The following is a 14,780-nucleotide window of genomic DNA, read 5'->3' as shown; positions in this document are numbered from 1 at the left end:
TTCGAGCCCCACATCAGGCTTTGTGCTGTCAGCTCTGGATTCTGTGTCTCCTCTCTCTCTGTCCTTCCCCTGCTCACACTCTGTTTCTTTCTCTCTCTCTCAAAAATAAACATTAAAAAAGTTTTAATAAAAAAATAAAATAATATATTATTGTGTTTATAAACACTAATAACTATAATATGAATAATACTACCACAAAAATGGGGGGAAATGAATACAGCAATATAGGAAAAATGTTTCTATATGTCACAAAAATTAAACTAGTATAAATCTGAAGTTTACTCCAATGAGATGTATATAATAAACCCTAAAGCAAGCATACACACACAAAAAGTAAAAAATCACTTAAGAAATTAAAATACTATCTTAGAAAATATACACAAAATGCAAACGTAGTAGGAGAAATACAAGAATATAAACACATGAGACATATGTATTTAGAAAGCAAAAAGTAAAATGGCTGATGTATATCCAACTCTCTCAATAATAACACTAAATGTAAATGGATTAAATTTTTTTAAAGGCACACTTAAGATTAAAAAACACAAACAGATTGAAAGTAAGTAGATAAAAATATTTTGTGGAAATAGACACCATTTGAAAATTGGAGTAGCTTTACTGAAACAAAACAAAAAAAGCCTTTAAAAGAAAAACAGTTAATTTGATAAAGAGGGACTTTTATAATCACAAGAGTTGAGCCATTAGGAAAACAGTTATAAAAGTATATGCCTCCAATAATATGGCTCCAAAACACACAAAGCAAAATCTGACAGAAATGAAGGGAAAAACAGACTACTCAACAATTATGGTTGGTAACTTAAACACTCTGCTTTCAATAATGGAAAGAATTAACTGGATAGAAAATCAACAAGGAAGCAGAAGACATAGCAGCACGGTAAACCAACTAGACCTAAAAGACAGCAAATATGCCACCCAACAACCACAGTCCATACATCCTTCTCAAGCACATGTGAAACATTCTTCAGAATATATCATATACTAAGCCATAAAACAAGCTTCAATAAATTAGAAAGATTAAAAATAATACAAAGTATGTCCTTTGGCTACACTGGAATGAAATTCGAAATCAGTAATGGGGAAAAAAAAAACTTGGCAAGTCAGTTTTTAAATAACACACTTCTTAATAACCAATGAGTCAAAAAATAAATCTAAAGAGAAATCATCAAATACTTAGAGATGATTGGAAATATTCAACATATCAAAACTTATGAGATAAAGCTAAAGCAGTGCTCAGAGGGAGATTTATAGTGGCAAAAGCATATATTAAGAAAGATCTCGGGGCCTCTGGGTGGCTCAGTCATTTAAGTGTCTGATTTTTGGTTGTGGTTCAGGTAATAATCTCATGGTCATGGGATCAAGCCCTCATCAGGCTTCACAATGGGTGTGGAACTTGCTTAAAATCCTCTCTCTTTANTCTCGGGGCCTCTGGGTGGCTCAGTCATTTAAGTGTCTGATTTTTGGTTGTGGTTCAGGTAATAATCTCATGGTCATCGGATCAAGCCCTCATCAGGCTCCACAATGGGTGGAACTTGCTTAAAATCCTCTCTCTTTGTCTCTCTGTCTCTCTCTGTCTCCTTCTGCCCCTCCCCTGCTTCCACTCTCTCTCTCTCAAAATTGAAAGATCTCAAATAAATAACCGTATCTTCTGCCATAACATTAACCTAAAGCCACTAACTTAAACAGAAGTGCAATCTCTATCAAAATAACATCAGTATTTTTCATAGAACTAGAACAAATAATCCTAAAATTTCTATGGAACCAGAAAAGACCCCAAATAAGCAAAGCAATCCTGAGAAAGAAAACCAAACCTGGAGGCATCACAATTCTGGACTTCAAGATGTATTACAAAGCTGAATCATCAAGACAGTACAGTACTGGCACAAGGACAGATACAAGAGAACCCAGAAGTGGACCCCCATACTTATGGCCAACTCATCTTTGACAAAGCAGAACAGAATATCAAATGGAAAAAAAGACAGTCTCTTCAGAAAATAGTGTTGGGAAACAACCTAAATGTCCACCAACAGATGTATGGATAAAGAAGATATGGTACACACAACGATATATTATTCACATGTGAGAAAGAAGGAAATTCTGCCATTTTAAATTTGGATCTATCTTGAGAGAATTATGCTAAGTAAAATAAGCCAAAGAAACACAAATCCTACATGGTATCACTTATATGTGAAATGTTAAATTAAAAAAAAAAAGAGCCGAACTTGTAGAAATCGTAGAAAATTGGTTCCCAGGGGGTAGAATATGGGGAAAATAAGAAGAAGCTGGTAAATGGGTACAAACTTTGAGGCCTATGATGAATAAGGTCTGAGAATTAATGTAAAAGTGGTGACTATGGTTGATAATACTGTACTATGTAAATGAAATTTGCTGAGAGAGAACTTAAATTTCTCACCAAAAAAGGAAAAAAAGAAAAAGATGTGAGACGATGAATGGATTAACTAGATAGAAGAATCCTTTCACAAATTAAGAAAAAAAGCAAGAACTAAGGAAATCTGAATACAAACTTTAGTTAATAATAAAAGAATGAATACTAGTTACTCATAAACTCTTTCAAAAAATAGAAAATAGAGAAATGCTTCCCAACCCATTTTATGAGGAAAGTATTACCCCAATACACCAAAAACAGGCAAAGTCATTACAAGGAAACTTTAAAACAACCATATTTTTTTATAAATATGGATACAAAAATCATCAACAAAGCACTAGGAAACTAAATGTAGCAACACAAAAATATAAGTATACCACAACCAAGTGAGGAATGCAGTTGGTTTGACATCCAAACATCAATTAATGTAATACAAAAAATCATTACAATAAAAAACAAAATCACATGATCGACTCAATGACAAAGAAAAAAATCGTTTGACAAAGCCCAACATCCTTTCATGATAGAAACAGTCAATAAACTAAAAATAAAGGGGAAACTTCCTCAATCTGATAAAAGATATCTGCCAAAGAACCACAGCCAACATTATACTTAAATGATGAAGACAGTGCTTTCCTCCCAAGATCAGGAACAAACTGAGGATGGCCACCCTCACCACCTGTATTCAACACTGCACTGGAGGTACCAGTCAGGGAAATAAGCAAAGAAAATAAATAAATAATAAAAAGTATATATTGGGGGGGGGGAAAGTGAAACTTTCTATTTGTACATGCTATAATTTTTATATAGAAAATCCTAAGGAATCCACTAGAAAACGATTAGAACTCATAAATGGTTGACCAAGGTTTCAGGATATAAGATCAATATACAAAAGTCAATATTTTATATGCTTGCAATGAACAACTGGAAACTAAAACTGGAAAACAACTGCATTTATATTAGCACCTAAAAGAACAAAATACTTAGGAATCCACTTAATCAATTTGAAATTTTCAACAAAACAAATTGAAAAAATAACTTACCAAAATCAAGGAGAAATTTTTAAAAAATCAAATTTTCTACTGAAAAAATTGAGTCTAATTAGAAGAGCCACTCAAAAAGAAAACCCATTTCAGATGATTCATTAGTGAATTCTTTCAAACATTTAAGGAAGTATTAACTCCAATATATAAACTTTTCTAGAAAACAATAAAAGAGGTTACATTTTCCACCTCATTCTGTGAGACTAAAATAACTTTCATACCAATACCCAACAAAGAAAACTCACGAAAAGAAAATACAGGCTGATCTCTTCCCCTGAACATTGCAGTGAGAAAATCTTTTCTGACACAATTACTACAATGACATCTGTCATGGGTCTAAAGGAAAAAATAGACTTACCCTAGAAGAGACTCCTCCCTTTTCACAGGGACTACCAACCCACACTAGTAGCTCTTTCTCTTTGCTATTCTAATAGGTAGAATTCCTTGCTGTCTACCTTTTTATCTAAAACAATCCACTCTCAGTTCCTCTGCACTTCCTCTTAGTCTTGACCGAGTTTTCCAGCTGCTTTCATTCAAACCATCCAGTTTAACTCTGTTGATGGAGGAAGCCCTGCCCAATAAGTCATATAAGGCCTCAACTTATTCACAGCTCTGTTTTTGGTTTCTACTCTTTCTTCCACCCCTACTGCCACCCCTGAGGTGCCTCAAGGTGTGCTGTGTTCTTCCTCCATGGAGTTATATGCCTTAATAAATCTGACTTGTTTCTTCTACATCCAGGTTGGATGTTATGTGTTCAGTCATCTGAACCTACTGAAAAAGTATATGCCCGACAACCTACTGTGGGCATTGGTAGTCAAAACAAACAGGCATGTAAACATACAAATCATGAGTAAAATATTAGCAAATTGAATCCAGCTATATATAAAGCTAATAATATCACAGTCCAATTAGGTTTATTCCAAGAATAAGATTTGTTCAACAAGAATGAATTTCACCATTTTCCAGATATGCAAGATTTGTTCAACATTTTTAAAAATCAGTGGAATCCACATTAACAAAATAAAGGACAAAAAGCCTCCAAATGATCATCTCAATGGATAAAGAAACTATGATTGTGGAATGGCCAATTTCCTTTTTATAACTTTTATATGTTATAAAGGACATACAAATACAGAATGTTACTTTTCTGTGAGATTGACCATTTTACCATTAAATGTCTCTATCTCACTAAAATCTACTTCATCTTATATGAGTATGCCTACAATAGCTTTCTCGTGGATTGTGTTTGCCTGGAATATCTTTTCCCATCCTTTTTTAAAAATCTTTCATGCTTTTATATTTAAGATGTGGTACTGTAAACAGCATACAGGTGGATTTAAAAATCAAGTGTGACAGGGGCACTTGGGTGGCTCAGTCATTTAAGCATCCAACTTTGGCTCAGGTCATGATCTCACAGTTCGTGAGTTTAAGCCCCATGTTGTGCTCTATGCTGATAGTTCAGAGCCTGGAACCTGCTTCCGGTTCTGTGTCTTCCTTTCTCTCTGCCCTCCCTCGTTCAACATTCTGTGTCTCAGAAAAATCATTTAAATTAAATTTAAAATAATTAAAAATATAAAAATCGAGTAACAGTTTGTCTTTTAATTATTTAGCCCACTTACACTGACCATAATTATAATATTAAAGTCTAAATCTCTCAGCTTAATTCATATTTTCCATTTGCCTAATGTGTTATTTGTTCCTTACTTTTTCCTCTATCAATCAAGATTATATTATTCCATTTTTCTCCTGTATTGATTTGTTAGTGTTAATTTGTTGTTGTTAAACAACAACTTTTTTTTCTATCAGCAGATCCCGAGATCACTTTCAGGTTCAATGATTTCCAAGAACAACTCAGAACCTAGAAAAACTGTATACTCACCATTATGATATAATGCAATGAAAATATAGAGGTTAAAATCAGCAATGGAAAATGTGCATAGTGCAATCTAGGAGACACCAGGCTCAACTTGACCTCTCCTAGAGGAATCACAGTAGCAGCATTTAATTGTCCCAGAAATGATGTATAACAACACATGCAAACAACTGGCAACAGGGAAAAGGCCAGGGAACTTCACCAAAGTCTTAGTGTCCAGGGGTCTACCCCAGCTCTACTGAGATATTAATGACATACAGAGAGTGTTTGGATGGGATGGGGAGAGCTGGGGGGCAGTCATCACATATAGGCATGGAACACCTGTCCGACTGACTTCAGCTAATCAGTCTCCAGTGCGGTCCCTCCCACCTCTACCTCCAAACTGATAAAGCATGGCCTAGGGCCACAGATGAATTCACGTGTTTACCAGAATTCACACTGCTAGAAAAAATTAGCAGGCATGGTCCACAGCCTCATGTATGCAAAGTTAGGATATCTAGGCAGAATATCCAAAGGTTTAGAGATTATTTCTCAGGAGCTGGTCAAAAGCCAGTCCAAAGACCCAGGAATGTGCAGGGTTTGATCAACTCGGGCCTGATGAGTTAACCCTCTACTGTACATTAGTTATATACTCATTTATTATTCTTTTATCAGTTTCCTTAGAGATGAGAGCATGCATTATTAATCTACTACAAATTAGTACTTTCACCATTTTCCAGATATGCAAGGATGTTACTGCAACACTGAAAACCACATCCCACATCTTGTGCTATTTTTAAAATATATTTTAATTCTATATACATTTTAAAACCTATATTGTTATTTTCGATAATCTAAAGCCATTTAACTTTATTCACATATTTATCCTTTCCAGTGTCCTTCATTTCTTTCTGTTTTACTGTGTTTCTATCCAGTGATCATCTGCCTTCTGGCTAAAGAACTCCCTTTTAGGTACTGTAATGGTGCAATCAATGCACAGTACTTATAAAGAATTTCTTTTTAGTATATGTCTGCTGATAAATTCAATTATATTTATCAGAAAATATCTCTATTTTACTTTTGTTTCTGAAGAATTTTCATTGTGTGTAGAATCTAAGGTTGTTATTTTCTTTCAACACTTTAAAGACATCAGCCAATTATCTTCTGGCTTCCATCATCTAGCTTCATGACTCACGCTGGTAAGTTCTATAGCCAGCAGCTTCAGCATGCATTTTTAAAGGTCAAAGTTACACATAACAAAAGCAAATAGTTCAGCTTGTTGTTGTTGGAATTAGGCTTTAAGAGCTTTTTTTTGTTTTGTTTTGTTTTGCTTTGGGGGGGGGAGTATGTTCTTCTGTCTCCTCATTTTGCTTGACTTTCTGTATTTGTTTTTTACAGATTAGACTCAACAGTTACTTCTCCTAAATATGAAGGGATGGTCTTCTGTATGATTGTCTCCTGTGTAGACTGTGTGTGTTTCATGACTTTTGCTGGCTAACTATCGCTGTGGCTGGCATGGGCTGGGGTCTGTGGGCTTTCCACACAGTGAGCACCTGTATGAGAGCTAAAGATGAAGTGGGTGCAAGCCAGGATATCCCAGGGTGCTTGCTGCAGGGGGTACTTCAGTAGGGTGGCTGGAGATGATGAAGTGTGCAGGCCAGAAGGCCCCTGAACTCTCTGTGCAGAGGGTATCCTGGCAGGATACCTGAGCCTAAAGTGGGCACAAGCTGGGGGAACAGAAGGCACCTTGGTAAGATAGCTGAAGTGGACGCATACCATGGTATTTCTGTATTCTCTGTGCAGAGAGTACCCTGAAGGAGCAGCTGGAGCCAAGGTGTGGTAAAGGCCAGGAGGTCCTGAGACACTTTATGCAGGGATGACCTCATGTGACAGCTAAAACTAAAATGAGCAAGAGCTGGTTTGGTCCCTGGGATATCCACACAAAATGTGCCCTGGCGGGATAGCTGAAGCTGAACTGGGTGCAAGCTGTGGTATCCCAAGGTGTTTGGTCCTGGCCAGGCAACTAGAGCCCAGGCAGCATGAGCATGAGTGTCCCAGGGTACTCCATACTGGGGTTACCCTAGCAGGGACAGCCAGATCTGAAGCAGACATCAACTGAGAGGTTCCAGTGCATTCTGCACCAAGGTACTGGATCAAGCCTGCTGAAGATAAAGTGATTGTGAGCCTGGAGCGTTGGGGAGCTTTGCACCTGTGTCATCCTGGTGAGAAGGCTGAGACTTTAGTGGACACTAACCAGGGGTGTCCTAGTGTGCACGGCCTGTGGATGCCCTGGTGGGACAGCTGGGGCTGGTTTGGGCTAGAAATTGGGGCTCACTCACGTGGCAGGCTGGTTAGGGTAACCAGACTGTGCACTGGTGTGTTTTGAAGGTAAAGGGAAAGTGTACATCATGTCTGTTAGACCCTCCTACTTGGTGAAGATTCCAGCAGCTTCCCCGCTGTTTGGCAGAGTTCTAAGGTTGGCTCTTCTATATGCTAGTTGCTCTTTTAAACCACAACTTTTAAAAACTTTTCAATTTTTAATATTTAATTAAATTTTTAAATGATTATTTTGAGAGAGAGAGAAAAAAAAGAAAGAGAAAGAAAGAGAAAGTGTGCATGTGCATGAGCAGGGGAAGGGCAGAGAGAGGAAAAGAGAAATTCCAAGAGATCCCAAGCCAGCCCAATGCAGGGCTCAATCACATGAACCACAAGATCATGACCTGAGCTGAAACCACGAGTCAGATGCTTAACTGAGTGAGCCTCCAAGGTACCCTTAATTTATTTAATTCTGCTGTAGTTAATACACATTGTTATGGTTTTAGTTGTATAATATAGTGATTCAACAATTCCATACATTACTGAATCTTCATCAAGATAAGTGTAATCTTAATACCCTTCACTTATTTCACCCATCTCCTCACCCACCACTTCTCTGATAATCAAGTGTTTATTCTCTATAATTAAGAGTGTTTTTATCTTTTTTACTCTTTTGTTCATTTTTTTCTGTTTCCTAAATTCCACATATGAGTGAAACTGTATTTTTGCTTCTCCAACTGGCTTATTTCTCTTAGCTTTATACTCTCTTGCTCCATCCATTTGTTGCAAATGGCAAGATTTCATTTTTTAAAAGTTTTACTTAAATTCTAATTAGTTAACACACAGTGTAACATTAGTTTCAGGTGTACAATTTAGTGATTTCACACTTCCATACAAGACCTGGTGCTCATCACAAGTGCACTCCTTAATCCCCATCATCTATTTATTCCATCTTCCCATCAACCTCTGCTGATATCCATCAGTTTGTTCTCTGCAGTTAAGAGTCTGTTTCTTGTTTTGCTTCTCTTTCTTCCTCTTTAATAATTTTTTATGGCTGAATAATATCCTAGTGTGTGTGTGTGTGTGTGTGTGTGTGTGTGTGTGTATACATATACATATATACTGCATCTTCTTTATCCATTCATCTATCAATAGACACTTAGGCTCCTTCCAAAATTTGGCTATTGCAAAGAATGCTGTAGTAAACATAGGGATGCATGTATCTCATCAAATTGGTGTTTTCATATTCTTTGGGTAAATACTCAGTAGTGTGATTACTGGAATGTAGTGTGGTTGTATTTTTAATTTTGAGGAACCTCCATACTGTTTTCCACAGTGGCTGCACCAGTTTGTATTCCCACCAACAGTGCATAAGGGTTGCTTTTTCTCCACACCTTCACCAACACTTGTTTATTTTTTATTTCAGCCATTCTGACAGGTTTAAGGTGTTACCTCATTGTGGTTGTGATTTGCATTTCCCTGATGATAAGTGATGTTGAACATCGTTTCATGTATCATTGGCTACCTAGATGTCCTCTTTGGAGACATGTCTGTTCATGTCTTCTGCCCATTTTTGTAATTTTTTTTAGGTTTATTTATTTTGAGAGAGAGAGCATGTGCCAGTGGAGGAGTNCTAGATGTCCTCTTTGGAGACATGTCTGTTCATGTCTTCTGCCCATTTTTGTAATTTTTTTTAGGTTTATTTATTTTGAGAGAGAGAGAGCATGTGCCAGTGGAGGAGGGTCAGAGAGCGAGGGAGAAAGAGAATCCCAAGTGCTAACAGTGCAGAGCCTGATGCTGGGCTTTAAAACTCTCGAACTGTAAGATCATGACCTGAGCTGAAATCAAGAGTCAGAAGCCTAACTGAATGAGCCACTCGGGTGCCTCACTCTGCTCATTTTTAATCTGATTCTTTGTTTTTAGTGTTATCTAAGTTCTTTATATATTTTGTATACTACCCCTTTATCAGATATGTCACTTGCAAATATCTTCTCCCATTTAGTAGGCTGTCTTTTAGTTTTGTTGATCATTTCCTTTGCCGTGCAGAAGCTTTTTGTTTTGATATTGTTTATTCTTGCCTTTGTTTCCCTTGCCTCAGTATATGTATCTAGAAGATTTTGTTACAGTCAATGTCAGACAAATTATTTCATGTGCTCTCTTCTAGGAATTTTATGGTTTCACATCTCATATTTAGGTCCTTAATCCATTTTAAGTTTATTTGTGTGTATGGGTAAGTGGGCCAGTATTATTCTTTTGCATGTAGCTGTCTAATTTTCCCAATATAATTTGTTAGAGAAACTATTTTTTTCCCATTGCAAATTCTTGCCTTCTTTGTCAAAAATTAATTGAACGTTTAATTGTGGGTTTATTTCTGGGGTCTCTGTTTTGTTCCACTGATTTGTGTGTCTATATTTGTGCCAGTACCAAACTGTTTGACTACTACACCCTTATAGTATAACTTGAAGCCTGTGATACCTCCAGTTTTGTTCTTGTTCAAGACTGCTTTGGCTATTTGGGGATTTTTGTGGTTCCACACAAACTTTACAATTAGTTTTACTAGTTCTGTGAGTAACACTGTTGGTGTTGCTATTTTGATAAGGTTGCATTAAATCCATAGGTTGCTTTGCGCAGTATAAACATTTTAACAACAGTATTTGAATGTCTTTACATTTCTTTGTGTCATCTTCAATTTCTCTCATGAATGTTTTATAATTTTCAGAGTATAGGTCTTTCACTTCTTTAGTTAAATTTAATTCCTTGGTATTTTATTATTTTTGGTGCAATCATAAATGGGATTATTGTCTTAATTTCTCTTTCTACTGCTTCATTACTAGTGTTTAGAAATGCAGTGGATTCCTGTTCACTCATTTGTATCCTATGACCTTAATAAACTTATTTATTACTTCTAGTTGCTTTTTGGTGGAGTCTTTCAGGTTTTTATATATAGCATCATACTTCTTCCTTATCAATTTGGATGCCTTTTATTTCTTTTTGTTGTCTGATTGCTGCGGCTAGGATTTCCAGTACTGTGTTGAATAAAAGTGATAAGCATGGACATTCTTGCCTTGTTCCTGACCTTAAGAGGAATAGCTCTGTTTTTCTGCAGTGAGTATGATATTTGCTGTGGGTTTTTCCTATAAGGCCTTTCTTATGTAGAGGTATGTTGCCTCTAAACTTACTTTGTTGAGGATTTTTTTTAAATTATGAAAGATGTTGTACTTTGTCAAATGCTTTTTCTACATCATTTATTAAAATGATCACATGGTTTTTATTTTTTCTCTTATTAATGTGATGTATCATGTTGATTAATTTGTGAACAATTGAACTGCCCTTGTATCCCAGGAATAAATTTCACTTGATCATGGTGAATGACTTTTTTAAATGTATTGTTGAATTATGATTTGCTAGTATTTTGTTGAGGATTTTTGCATCTGTATTCATCAACAATATTGGCCTATGGCTTCTCTTCTTTAGAAGTGTCTTTATCTAGTTGTGGTAACAGGGTAATGATGGCCTCATACAATAATACTTCAAGTTTTCCTTCCACTTCTATTTTTTGCAATAGTTTCAAAAAAGGTATTAAGTTTTCTTTAAATGTTTGGTAGAATTCACCTGTGAAGTTGTCTGGTCCTGGACTGTTGTTTGTTGGGAGATTTTTTTTTTAATATTTTTATTTATTTCTAGGAGAGAGAGACAGCGTGAGCAGGGGAGGGTCAGAGAGAGAGGGAGACACAGACTGAAACAGGCTCCAGGCTCTGAGCTGGCAGTCAGCACAGAGCCCGATGCGGGGCTCGAACCCACGAACCGTGAGATCATGACCTAAGCGAAAGTCAGACACTTAACCAACTAAGCCTCCCAGGCACCCCATGTTGGGAGATTTTTGATTATGGATTCAGTTTCATTGCTGGTAATCCATGTGTTCAAATTTTGTTTCTTCCTGTTAGTTTTGGTAGGTTATGTTTCTAGGAATGTGTCCATTTTTCTCAGGTTGTCCAACTGTTGGCATATAGTTTTTCATATAATTCTCTTATAATTGTTTGTATTCCTGTGGTGTTGGTTGTGATTTCTCATCTTTAATTGGTTTATGTGGACTCCCTCTCTTTTTCTCTCTTTTTCATCAGTCTGGCTGAAGGTTTGTCAGTATTTTTTATTTTTTGACAGAACCAGCTTCAGATTTCACTGATCTGTTCTATTGTTCGGGGGAGGGTTGTTTGGTTGTTTTGTTTTTGTTTTTGTTTATGCATTATTTATTTCTGCTCTAATTTTTATCATTTCATTCTTTCTGCTGAGTTTGGGTTTTATTTGTTCTTCTCTTTCTAGCTCCTTTATATATAAGGTTAACCAATCTTATTTGAGATTTTACTTGCTTCTTGAAGTAGGCCTATATTGCTATAAATTTCCTATTAGAACTGCTTTATTGTATGCCAGAAGTTTTGGACAGTTGAGTTTTCATTTTCATTTGTATCCAATTTTTTAAAAATTTCCTCTTTGGTTTCTTAGCTGACCATTGTTTAGTATCATGTTACTTAATTTCCATGTATTTGTGGTCTTTCCAGATTTTGTCATGGGGCTGATTTCTAGTTTCATAGTTTTGTGGTCAGAAAGGATGCATGAAATGACTTTGGTATTTCTGAATTTGGTAGGACTTGTTTTGTGACCTAATATGTGATCTACTCTGGAGAATGTTCCATATGCACTTGAAAAGAATGTGTATTCTATTTATGATGGAACGTTTTGAATATATATGTTAAATCCATGTGGTCCAGTGTATCATTCAAAGCCACCATTTCCAGGGCACCTGGGTGACTCAGTTGGTTAAGTGTTCAACTTTGGCTCAGGTAATGATCTCATGGCTTGTGAGCTGCTGACAGCTCAGAGCCTGAAGCCTGCTTTGGATTCTGTTTCCTCTCTCTCTCTGCCCCTCCCTAACTCGTGATCTGTTTCTTTTTCTCTCTCTCTCTCAAAAAAAAAAAAAATTAAAAAAAGACACTATTTCCTTTGTTGATTTTCTGTTTGGATGATCTGTCCATTGACGCAAGTGGGGTGTTAACATTCCATACTATTACCATTATTTCATCACTATCGATTAGCTCCTTTATGTTGTTATTAACTATTTTATATATTTTGGTACATTCATGTTGGGTACATAAATATTTCCAATTGTTATATCTTTTTGTTGGATTGTCTTTTTTATTATTATATAGTGTCCTTCTCTCTCTTATTACATTCTTCATTTTAAAATCAACTTCGATATAGGAATTCCTACTCCATCTTTCTTTTGCCATTTATTTGCATGATACATTTGTCTCTGTCCCCTCACTTTGAATCTACAAGTGTCTTCTGGTCTGAAATGAGTCTGTCATAGGCAGCATATAGATGTTGTTGGTTGTTTTTTTAAAATCTGTAACCCTATGTCTTTTGACTGGAGCACTTAGTCCATTTATATGCAAGGTAATTATTGATAGACATGTATTTATTGTCATCATGTTACTTGTTTTGTGGTTGTTTTTGTATTTCTCTTCTTTTCTTCTCTTGCTCTATTCTCTTGATTTGCTGGCTTGATTTCTTGATACCTTGATACCTTTATTTGTTGTATATAGCTGGTTTTTTACATGTAGTTACCATTAAGTTTGCATATAGTATCTTCTGCATATAACAGTCTATATTAAGTGGATGGTCACTTCAATTTCAATCCATTCTTTACACCATCACTCCCCCCGCCCCACCACATTGTGGGTATATGTTGTCCTACTTTACATCCTTCTATTTTGTGAATCTCTTGACTGATTTTTACGGATTTATTTTTAATGCTTTTGTGTTTCCTACTTTTCATACTCTTATTTATGTTCTTTACTTTCCAAAAAATCTCCTTTAATTATTTCTTGTAGAGCTGCTTTAGTGGTCATGTACTTCTTTAGCTTTTATTTGTCTGGGAAAATCTTTATCTCTCCTTCTATTCTGAATGATAGCCATGCCAGGGAGACTATTTCGGGATTCAGATTTTTTCCTTTCAGCAGTTTGAATACATCATTCCAGTCTGTTCTGGCCTACGAAGTTCCTGTTGAAAAATCCCCTAACAGTTAAAAATAGTTTCAAACAGCAAGGGAGGGAAACCATAAGAAACTCTTAAATATAGAGAACAAACTGAGGGTTGGTATCGGGGGGATGGGGGACAGAGGATGGAAAAAACAGGTGATGGGCATTGAAGAGGGCTCTTGTTGGGATGAACACTGGGTGCTGTATATAAATGAAGAATCACAGGAATCTACCCCCAAAACCAAGGGCACACTGTATATACACTGTATGTTAGCCAACTTAACAATAAATTATATATATATACACACACACACNGGATGAACACTGGGTGCTGTATATAAATGAAGAATCACAGGAATCTACCCCCAAAACCAAGGGCACACTATATACACTGTATGTTAGCCAACTTAACAATAAATTATATATGTATATATACACACACACACATATATATAAAATGTATCTAAGTATGTATACACACAGGTTTAAAAGAAAAATCTAATACCTTATGGGGTTTCCCTTATATGTAACTATCTTCTTTTCTCTTGCTGCTTTTTTTCTTTCCAAGATTTTATTAAATTCAAGTTAGTTAACATATAATGTAGTATTGGTTTCAGAAAGTAGAATTTAGTTATTTCTCACTTATATATAACAGCCAGTGCTTATCACAAGTGCCCTCCTTAATGCCCCTCACCCATTTAGCCCATTCCCTCACTTACCTCCTCTCCAGCAACCTTCAGTTCATTTTCTATAGTTACAAGTCTCTAATGGTTTGCCTCCCTATTTTTATCTTATTTTATTTTTTCTTCCCTTCTACTCTGTTCATCTGTTTATTGAATTCCACGAGAGAAATCACATGGTATTTGTCTTTCTCTGACTATTTCACTTAGCATAATGCATTCTAGTTCTATCATTGCAAATGGCACGATTTCGTTCCCTTTGATCACCAAGTAATATTCCACTGAATATATATACCACATCCTCTTTATCCATTCGTCAGTCGATGGACATTTGGGCTCTTTCCATACTTTGGCTACTGTTGATAGCGGTGCTATAAACACTGGAGTGCATGTGCCCCTTCCCATCAGTATTTTTGTATCCTCTGGATTAATACCTAGCAGTGCAATTG

The 14,780-nt window shown here is 36.1% G+C and overlaps 1 protein-coding gene across 2 annotated transcripts in view; it reads right to left on the bottom strand.

Moving 5' to 3' along the window:
* WDR41 (WD repeat domain 41) overlaps nt 1-14,780 on the bottom strand; it is a 171,809-nt gene that overhangs the window by 118,426 nt on the left and 38,603 nt on the right. The gene's annotated exons all lie outside the window — the stretch shown is intronic.

This window comes from Crocuta crocuta, unplaced genomic scaffold (genome assembly GCF_008692635.1).
Source record: "Crocuta crocuta isolate KB4526 unplaced genomic scaffold, BGI_CrCroc_1.0 scaffold162, whole genome shotgun sequence".
NCBI classification, from domain to species: Eukaryota; Metazoa; Chordata; class Mammalia; order Carnivora; family Hyaenidae; genus Crocuta; species Crocuta crocuta.
Note: the sequence above shows the minus strand (reverse complement) of the source record. Positions and strands in the feature narration are given on the sequence as shown.